Source organism: Crinia signifera, chromosome 1 (assembly GCF_055691185.1).
Source record: "Crinia signifera chromosome 1, ASM5569118v1, whole genome shotgun sequence".
Taxonomy (NCBI): Eukaryota; Metazoa; Chordata; class Amphibia; order Anura; family Myobatrachidae; genus Crinia; species Crinia signifera.
Window position 1 is genome coordinate 71,088,118 of NC_139217.1, and position 10,967 is coordinate 71,099,084.

The 10,967-nt window shown below is 40.9% G+C and overlaps 1 long non-coding RNA gene across 1 annotated transcript; it reads right to left on the reverse strand.

Annotated features, from left to right (window-relative positions):
• Nucleotides 1–1,376: 1,376 nt before the first annotated feature.
• LOC146040262 (uncharacterized) lies at nucleotides 1,377–10,102 on the reverse strand. Its single transcript, XR_014463454.1, has 3 exons — nucleotides 9,950–10,102; nucleotides 9,745–9,825; nucleotides 1,377–4,049 (listed from the first exon to the last, which is right to left on the reverse strand). It is a non-coding gene; the product is annotated as an uncharacterized LOC146040262 (long non-coding RNA).
• Nucleotides 10,103–10,967: the final 865 nt, after the last annotated feature.

Below are 10,967 nucleotides of genomic sequence, written 5' to 3' on the forward strand. Positions count from 1 at the left end.
GCCTTCTCATTAGCTCTGTCTACCTTTGAAATGCTAATGGTGACAGCAAGAGGACAGTGAAGTTATTGAAAACATTTATTAGATCCTAAAGAATCTAGAACTTCAGCTCAGCGTAAGAAAAATATGACAAAGGGCCTGAATATATTAGGATGTAGAACCCAGTGTATGCCTTGCGCATACAGAACAGCCTTGCCACAGAAACAAAGGAGGAGCCCCTAGCACTTAAGGTAGAACTGAACACAGAATACACAATAAAAGCCAATTTAGGAAATGTCTCTGCAGGTCTTTTGTAGAGATTTGTGTGATCTATGCGGAATGACATTAGTTTAATGATCTGAATCTTTGGAGAACAGTACAGGAGTCTCGGTGACAATCTCCAAAAGTAGGCAATACTGTGTGTACAAAATACAAATATGTAATACAATAATACAGCAGATAACAGAACGATAATGTTCTCAATCTCACATCAGAACTTAGAAACATATCTATTGAATCAAATGGAAAAGGCTAAAAACTTTATTGAGTTATGATTAAAATGACAGAACGCTTCATAATTCAAAACACGGTCATAGTTTTTTAAAAACGAAAAAAACGGAAGTTGTAGATGAAGTTTGTCCGACGACAAGTAAATGTACAATAGTAACCTTTATTTAAGCACAAAAATACCTCTTTAAAATAAAAAGGTACCACTCCACTCTTAATACAGTAGATGCTGAAGAACAAATCAATCCTCACACATACCCTACACGTAAACAGGGACATCAGCCAGCACTGGTGTGTCTATGTACTGTAAGCCATAGCAGCGGATTACCATAAGATGCTTCCTGAGCATGTGGTTCTTTGGATAATATGTTACCATCCAAATAAAAGTTATAGCACAAAGAGCCTTTTACTTTTTGTTTTATTTATTACACCACGATTTGGTCGTGGGCATGAGCAGGTGATGAACCTTTGTTCACGAAGATGAATACGAGAACTGTTCTGAAGAAGAAAGGCAAGGTATCACGTCGATAGATCTTATGTGCTGCACATAATATCTATAGAATTGCAGTAGCATTTGCGTGTGGTTTTTAACCACATGCAATCGCTCGAATGCAATCCGCGGGTGGGGGGCAGAGGGAACGCTTTCAGCGGGGTGGGGTTTGGGGAGAGGGGGCCAGAGGGACCGCTGGTGGCGTGGGAGAGGGCGGCATTGTAGCGCTAGCAGGCAGCGGGGGTCAGTGGTGGCGGCAGAATTTTTAAAACACTGAGCAGCCCTCTGATTGGCTGAGATAGCTCAGCTAATCAGAGGGCTGCCCAGTGTTTTAAACATTTCTCCTGCCACAGTAAAGCTAGCGGGCGGCGGCGGCAGAAGTGTTTAAAACACTAGGCAGCCCTCGGATTGGCTGAGCTACCTCAGCCAATCCGAGGGCTGCCCAGTGTTTTAAAACACTTCTGCCGCCACCACTGACCCCCGCTAGCGATACTTCTAGCGCTACGCTACAACACCGCACTCTGCCCGCCCTGTTCCAGCACCCGATGTGCCATCTCAACATGGCATGCAACATTGGGTGCTGTAAGGGGGCACTTTTTGCACCACAAAATGCGATCGGGTTCGATGGACATTGCACTTTGATGTCACATCGAATCCGATCGCATAAGTGAATGGGTAACATAATTTGTCTACATGTATATCTAATGCGGTGTGCAGACTGTCAGTGCAGTGTACTAACTAGGTTTTCTGTATTCAAATGGTATTTTTATAAAGCTTAATGCAGACGAAGAACAAGCTCAACCAAACACGGTTTTCCCTGAGTCAGTAGACCGGGCTTTGTGCTTGGCTGACAAATATGTGCAGTTATGCAAATGACACGGCGGCGCTCTTCTATATTTATCTCCCAGTGTCACATTTTGTCAGACGCACCTCTGCCAGCACTAAGCCTGCCAGTGCAGAACCTATGCTGGGATCACATGTCACATATTTCTCTACAAATACTCGGGAGAGATAATGACCACAGGTCACTGGGACTGACAGCATTTACATTATCCTGCTGCGGAAAATGTGGGTGTGGTTCACAGAGAAGGAAGTTATTACATTGACGGTGCCTAGGTCGACCCCAAAATGTCAACATGCATAACAATGTCGATATGGGAAAAAAGGTTGACACAAACAAAAGGTCAACATGACAATAGTTGACACGGGAAAAGATCACATTTTTTTTTTCTTTAGGTTTATGGGGTGTCAATTGTTATCTGACATCACACAGGCTTCCAATTAGTGTACCATTTTGCTCACCGTGCTTATTCTTTCCAATCGTAGCCCAAGTGGATGGTAACATGAGTTTTTCATGATTTCTATAATTTATTAACACTTTTCATATCGACTATATGCTGTGTCAACCCTTATGTCGACCTTATGTATGTCAACATAAAGTCTGGGTATCGGAAATATGGTGTTTCCACACTACCATGTAACCTGTGTTACAACCCCTGCCAAGGGGATTATTCTGGTTCACTCCTTCTGGCAAATTCCTTCTTAGATGGACAAAAATCATGTGCACTGCAGGTGGGGTAGAGGTTACTTGTGCAGAGAGAATTAGATTTGGGTGGGGTTTTACTTCAAAGTGAGATCTATATTGCAGTGTAAAAATAAAGCAGTCAGTATTTACCCTGCACAGAACAAAATAACTCACCCAAGTCTAATTCTCTCTGCACATGGGTTTTGTCCATTTAAGAAGGAATTTGCCAGAAGGAGTGAACCAGAATAACCCCCATAGTTACCAGCCTTACACACTTCTTGCAAATGTTCCCAATCAAATACCTAAACCAAAGTCATTATCTAAGGTTATATAATATGACTGAAACACCTGTACAAGGTGGTTGTTCTAAAGGGATGAACACTTAAATTAAAACACAATGCTGCCTCTATACAACAAGGAAGAGGAACGCCAACTCTAAGAAGATACTTGTGGGGGAAAAAATGTATAAATTGGTGCAAAGGTTATAAACGAGGTTTAAAAAGTGAATATAAAACCATATGGTCATAGATCCCTGTCTATGACTGTCCATCATTGCATATTATTTTAATCATTTTTGCTTGTTTGTGAATAAATATTGTGTGCCTTTGAAAATCCATGACAATAGTTTTATATTTACTTTTAAAACATCGTTTATAACCTTTGCGAAAATTTAGCATGAGACATGGCAAACACTGAGTGAAGGAATACTGGCTAGTCTTGCTGTGAAGGATTGCATTGTATGGATTGGTTGAGTAAACTCTCAAGACCGCTATATATATTTTTTTCCTTCAAACAATCAGGAAACGGTACTGAAGATGAAGGCGGGGCCTCAGCTGAACAAATGAGTAGGGAGCAAATATGTTACTCATGGAGAGAGCTGCAGTAAATGCGTTTATTTATCCAGTGAACCTTGATGGATCTTTCAACAAGATTCTATCAGATTCCATTTCCATTCCAAGAATCCACTGAGGAAAATGACGACTAATGTTCCCAGCAATTTCAACTTTATAGTGGATGTACCGGTATAATGTTGTTTTCAGTCGATTTCCAGAGCAAAAAACACATTCTTACCCATGGTTCCCTACTTGGAAATGAAGTCATCATAAAGTTAGGGGGAAAAAACTCCATAGAAAGATTGCCATGTGGCAGGACACAAAGATGATTACAGAGGTTCCTCTGACTCTATTCGCCATGTCTCTCATACATAGCGGTACAATGGCTTATACTTTGGTTCCATACTGCTAAAGGCGTTTACAGTGTAATGCATTTGCAGCAGTGATTTTGAACAAAGTCCCTTTCACAATAATTATGCAGAAAATATAAATTTGTTACAAACAGTGAGAAGCTAAAGAATAAGTCATGTAGACTGGAGAGTGCCTCCATCAGGATTTAGGGTGGCGTCTAGGTTCCAAGTCCCCATATGAAATCTTCAGCCCAACAAGAAGTCGTAAGTGTAAATAAAAATCCACTTTGATAACAGATATAGGATGGATATCAGCTGTATATAGAGCAGTATGTTGGAATTTTTGATTTGATTATCCCCAGGCTTTCCTTTTGATGGAAATAAATAAAGTTAAAAAATTAACAAACTGCAAAGTCATATATTTAAAATAAAATACGAAACCACACAACTGAAAAAGGAACATAGGAACAGATGTATTAAGCCTTAACCCCTTCCCGACATTTGACGTACATGTACGTCATGGTCGGGAAGTACTTCCCGACATTTGACGTACATGTACGTCATGGCTTGTAACTGTCACTGCGTCTATAGACGCGGTGACAGTTAGGAGATGTCTGCTGTCCCTGACAGCAGACATCCCCCCTCGCCGCCCAGGGGGGGCAGGGGTGCCCCCCCCGGTCGGCGATCGCTGTGATTGGCTGTTCAAATCTGAACAGCCATTCACAGCGTTTCCTGTGTTACCGGCGGCTAAGCCGCTCGGTAACACAGAAAACGGTGGTGATCGGTGCAGCACCGATCACCACCGATGAGCAGCACCCCCCTCCCACCCACCCGGCACTCACCCGGCAGCTCCCTCAGGTCCCCCGGCAGCAGCAGCAGCACGCCAGGTCCCCCGGCAGCAGCAGCAGCACGGAGCCTCAGCGCACGCAGCGCTTCCCCCCTCCCACCCCAGCAATGAGTTAAAAAAATAAAAAAAAGGCACTGAAATATATATATATAAATATATATATATATATATATATATATATATATATGTGTGTATGTGTATATATATATATATACACACATATATGTATGTGTATATATGTATATATATATATATACACACACATATATATATATATGTATATATATATATATATATATATATATATATATATATATATATAGACAGATATATGTGTATATATATATATATATATATATATATATATATATATATATATATATATATATATATATATATATATATATATAGAAAGATATTCCCGACATATGACGTATATATACGTCATGGTCGGGAGGTACTTCCCGACCGAAGACGTATATATACGTCATGGTTTTAAACTGTCACCGCGTCTATAGACGCGGTGACAGTTTGGAGATGTCTGCTGTCCCTGACAGCAGACATCCCCCCTCGCGGCGATCGCTGCGATTGGCTGTTCAAATGTGAACAGCCAATTGCAGCGTTTTCTGTGTTACCGGCGGCTAAGCCGCTCGGTAACACAGTGATCGGTGGTGATCGGTGCTGTTAAGTACAGCACCGATCACCACCGATCGCCAGCCCCCCCCCCCTCCCACCCGGCAGCCCCCCTCACTCCCACCCACCCGGCTGCCGCAGCGCCAGCACCCCTCCCACCCCCCCGCCAGCCGCAGCGCCAGCCCCCCTCCCAAAGCTGGTGACCAAAATGGGGTCACTTGTGGGGGGGTTCCACTGTATTGGTGCTTCGGGGGTCTTGCTAATGCGACATAGCACCCACCATTCATTCCACCACCAAATATCACTCCTTCCCTTCTGAGTCCTGCCATGCACCCAACTGGTATTTTTTGGTCACATGTGAGGCATTGCCGTACTCGGGAGAAATTGGGGCACAGATTTTGGGGTGCTTTGTATCCTTCATTCCTTGTGAAAATGAAAAATTTTGAGCCAGAACTGCATTTTTCTGTAAAAAATTACATTTTTTTACACAAAAATGCAGATCTGGCTCAAAATTTTTCATTTTCACAAGGAATGAAGGAGACAAAGCACCCCAAAATCTGTGCCCCAATTTCTCCCGAGTACGGCAATGCCTCACATGTGACCAAAAAATACCAGTTGGGTGCATGGCAGGACTCAGAAGGGAAGGAGTGATTTTTGGATTTTGCAGCACAGATTTTGGTGGAATGAATGGTGGGTGCTATGTTGCACCAATACAGTGGAACCCCCCCACAAGTCACCCCATTTTGCAAACTACACCCTTCAGGGAATTCATCAAGGGGTATAGTGTACATTTCAAACCCCCAGGGGTTTCACCAATTTTGATACAACTGAGCTGTGAAAATGAAAAATTATTTTTTTTTATTTTCACTGCCCAGTTGTACCACAATTGGTGAAACCCCTGGGGGTTTGAAATGTACACTATACCCCTAGATGAATTCCCTGAAGGGTGTAGTTTGCAAAATGGGGTCACTTGTGGGGGGGTTCCTAACTTTTAGCATCTTATGGTGCCTAGAAACCTACATGGTGCCTAAAAAATAATCTCATAAAAAGGAGGCTCCAAAATCAAGTAGGTGCTCCTTCTATTATGAAGCCTGTGGTTTGGTCACCGTGCACACTAGGGCCACATATAGGATATTTATGAAAACCAAAGAATTGGGGGAATCAATTTTTAGTCACATTTCTCTAGTAAAATCTACTGTATTCGTTAGAAAAATGTATTAAAATTGAAACTCTGCAAAAAAAATGAAATTTTGAAATTTCACCTACACTTTGTTTTAATTCCTGTAAAACACCTAAAGGGTTAACAAACTTCCAAAATGCTGTTTTGAATACTGTGAGGGGTGCAGTTTTTGAAATGGCATCATTTATGGGGGTGTCTCACATACAAGTCCCTCAAAGTCACATCAGAACTGAACTGGTCCCTAAAAAAATCAGTGTTTGAAATTTTCTTGAAAATTTGAGAATTTGCTATTCATATTTTAAGCCTCCTAGTGTCCAAAAAAATGAAAATGAGGTTGAAATAATGATGGCAACATAAAGTATACATATGGTCTATGTTAGTTATTAACTATTTTGAGTGGTAAGATTATTTGTCTCACAAGCAGAAAATTTAACATTTTGCAAATCGCAAAATTTTCCATTTTTTTACGACATTTTGGTATTTTTCACAAAAAAACACAGACTGTATCGACCAAAATTTACCACTAACTTGAAGTACAATGTGTCACGAGAAAACAATCTCAAAATCACTGGGATAAGTAAAAGCAAAAAAAAGTTATACCCACTTAAGTGATACATGTCAGATTTGAAAAAAAGGGCTCTGTCAGGAAGGCAAAAACTGGCTGTGTCAGGAAGGGGTTAACAAGAGATAAATGCAAGGGTGATGGAGAGATAAACGTTCAGCCAATCACCTGCTAACTGCCATGTTACAGGCTGTGTTTGAAAAAAGTCAGTAAGGAGCTGATTGGCTGGACGTTTATCTCTCTTTGTTACCCTTGGATTTATCTCTTGTTAAGGCTTAATACATCTGCCCCATTTTTTGCAAAAAGGGCGTTAAACCTAAGGCACATTTATCCCTAAATAACCTGAGAAAAATCAAGACTAATCCTGCCCATACATTGAAGTGCGATGTCCATATGCCCGGGTTTGTGCGTTTGCAAGAGAAAACCCGTGCTGCCCATGGATTATACAATGGTTGCCGTAACAGTCATAAAGAGTATCAGCCCTTGTACCAGCACCAGGCCAGGTACAAGAGATCCTCCAGAAACAGGCATACCCTCAGAATCGCTGAACAACAAAGCCAACCTGGGTTGGTATGGAGCGCCTACCAAGAGTGGTTTAATCAACACAGCAGCTGCTTACGGGAGTAGTCAGCTCCCAATTATACAAGAAAAAACAACAATAAAAGGTAAAGCAGCGCTGTAAATTACAATGAAAAATTTATTGTACACAATAATAAAAACATAAATTATATATTAAAATGAACCATTGGCATGTGCAAATTTCAAGTAATGATGTATTGGTGGACCCAATAATTATAATCACCAATTTGGAGGTAGAATTTGACCTGCTCTGATCCTTGGAGAGAATTGGAAAGTCCTTATTTGCCACTTGGTGGTATCCTGAAGGTGTTAGCATGGACTACAACTGATGGCAACGATGGAATTAGCCTATCAGGAGTCCCACTACTGCGAGTGGTCAGGTGTCCAACTGTACTTTGTGTGGCTTGAGACTTTCAAGATGGTGGAGGTCCGATCAGGTAAATAAGCAGGTGGGGCAGTCCTTTGGAAATAAAGGGTAAAAGTCCTCAGGTGATTGGGGTCCAAGAATAGGGTGGTCACCAACGCGTTTCGCAGTACCAACTGACTGCTTTGTCAAGGTGTCCATTATGGTCTGTGGGTGCCATTTTTATACCTGGCTTCCCTAAGGTTCATTTGCATACCAAATTGGTTCAGTGTTATACAAAGTATAAAAAACATAAAATAAACCTACTCGGAGACAGTAAGGGTATTTACTTATATAAAATATATAACTCATAATGCAATTTGATGTTTATAACAATAAAAAAACCAAGAATAAAATATAATGACAGTAATATTACTTCCGGGTCATTTCCTTTCTCTAGGCAAAATTACATCACTTCCGGGTCGGGTTTTTCTATACCATCAGTAATTATATATATCCAGTGTATTTACACATTTATAAGACACTCGTTTAGAGAGGGTGATTGGGGGTAGTGGCCCCGCTTATAAGGATTTCTCCCGATCGCACACTTTGTATATCCAGTGTATTTACACATTTATAAAACACTCGTTTAGAGAGGGTGATTTTTGTGTGCGATCGGGAGAAATCCTTATAAGCGGGGCCACTACCCCCAATCACCCTCTCTAAACGAGTGTTTTATAAATGTGTAAATACACTGGATATATATAATTACTGATGGTATAGAAAAACCCGACCCGGAAGTGATGTAATTTTGCCTAGAGAAAGGAAATGACCCGGAAGTAATATTACTGTCATTATATTTTATTCTTGGTTTTTTTATTGTTATAAACATCAAATTGCATTATGAGTTATATATTTTATATAAGTAAATACCCTTACTGTCTCCGAGTAGGTTTATTTTATGTTTTTTATACTTTGTATAACACTGAACCAATTTGGTATGCAAATGAACCTTAGGGAAGCCAGGTATAAAAATGGCACCCACAGACCATAATGGACACCTTGACAAAGCAGTCAGTTGGTACTGCGAAACGCGTTGGTGACCACCCTATTCTTGGACCCCAATCACCTGAGGACTTTTACCCTTTATTTCCAAAGGACTGCCCCACCTGCTTATTTACCTGATCGGACCTCCACCATCTTGAAAGTCTCAAGCCACACAAAGTACAGTTGGACACCTGACCACTCGCAGTAGTGGGACTCCTGATAGGCTAATTCCATCGTTGCCATCAGTTGTAGTCCATGCTAACACCTTCAGGATACCACCAAGTGGCAAATAAGGACTTTCCAATTCTCTCCAAGGATCAGAGCAGGTCAAATTCTACCTCCAAATTGGTGATTATAATTATTGGGTCCACCAATACATCATTACTTGAAATTTGCACATGCCAATGGTTCATTTTAATATATAATTTATGTTTTTATTATTGTGTACAATAAATTTTTCATTGTAATTTACAGCGCTGCTTTACCTTTTATTGTTGTTTATACCCTCAGAATCGCACAGAGCTGTTCATACACACCCATGGATCTCCCACAACACTCTAACGAATCAGAAAGGTTACAGCCCAGTTCCTGTTCCAAAACTCACTATTCCCTGGAAAAATAGATCTGGCCATGTTGTGTCTGACCTGGAATAGGAGCCACTTGCAATAATTGAATTAAAAACTTTATTGCTTTCTCTGACATGAACACTGGCTGCAGGGAGGTGAGAACCTCGTGTAAGGCTGGTGTGCTGGACTCGGTCTCCTCTGCTAGTGAGGGGGATAGCGGTTACAGTATCGCTATAGGTCTGACTGGAGGTATTAATACAACTTGTCCCTTGCTTTTATGTCACATGAAGTATAAAACATAGTTACCTTCCCTCCATGTTGTTCCAAGCTCTGTAAAGCAGTTGTGACGGCATCTTTATATTTTTTATCCATTAATCTTTTGGAAAGCTGACAAAAAGGGAGCAATTAATTGTATTAACAGATACTCCTAACAAATATAGGGCCAGATGTATCAAGCTTCAAAAAAGTAATAAAGTGGAGAGTGATAAACAACCAGCCAATCAGCTCCTACCTGTTATATTTCAAACCCAGCCACGTGAATCTCTGTAATACGACGTGCTGTATAATCTGTCCTTTTACACAATCAGTGGAACGGACACTTCTTCTGCTTTCACTTTCTCTGGATTAAAATGTGGCAGTCATCAATCCTGTAACTGCAAGCGCCAAAACCGCAGGCAGTTATTTTTTTCAAATTAAAACAGAAAATCAAACTTCTGAATCAATAATCAATTATGATTACTGGGCAAGAGTAGTTCAACTTACAATAATCAGCATGGAACGGAATTTGCGATTGTATTGGTGTGGAAGCAGGACTACTGCACAGGTGCAGTCCCAATAATCAATTCTGAATGCTGGGCGAGAGTACTGTAGTTCAACTTGACTGCTCTCTGACATAGTGAAATACAATTGCGCTTTAACTGACCTAGGAGCAGGTGTATTAATCCCGGTGAAGTGATAAAGTGGTAGATGATAACGCACCAGCCAATCAGCTCCTGTCATTTTTCAAAACCACCCTGTAACTTGACAGTTAAGAGCAGATTGGCTGCTGCATTATCACCTTCCACTTTATCACTTCTACCAGGCTTAATACATCTGTCCCAGAGTTCCAAGCATGCAAATGCATAGCCAAGGCCTAAGTCTCACTTGGCATGATTTGCTGCAATTATACAAGTTATATTATAAACCAGTTCTCCTGATCCCTGGACCATATCATACCAGTCATCCACCACTGCAGGAAAGCTTCCAGTGGGTGCATTACAGTGCAAAGGTCCGATGCAAGGTTACTGCTGACAACTGATTTCTGTGCAAGACCCCTCAACACTCAGAGATTCAAAGACCAAAGCCCTGCACACATGCATCGATTTTTCCCGATTTTCAATTCCATTTTGCTTATAGAAGAAAAATCTAATCGAATCCTAAACTAAATCGAATGGTTTTTGTGTCACTTTCGATCTACATTCGATTCGATGCGCGCTCCCGTTTTCACAAAATCAAACAGAAAAATCTACTGTGCAGCCAAGGAAATATCG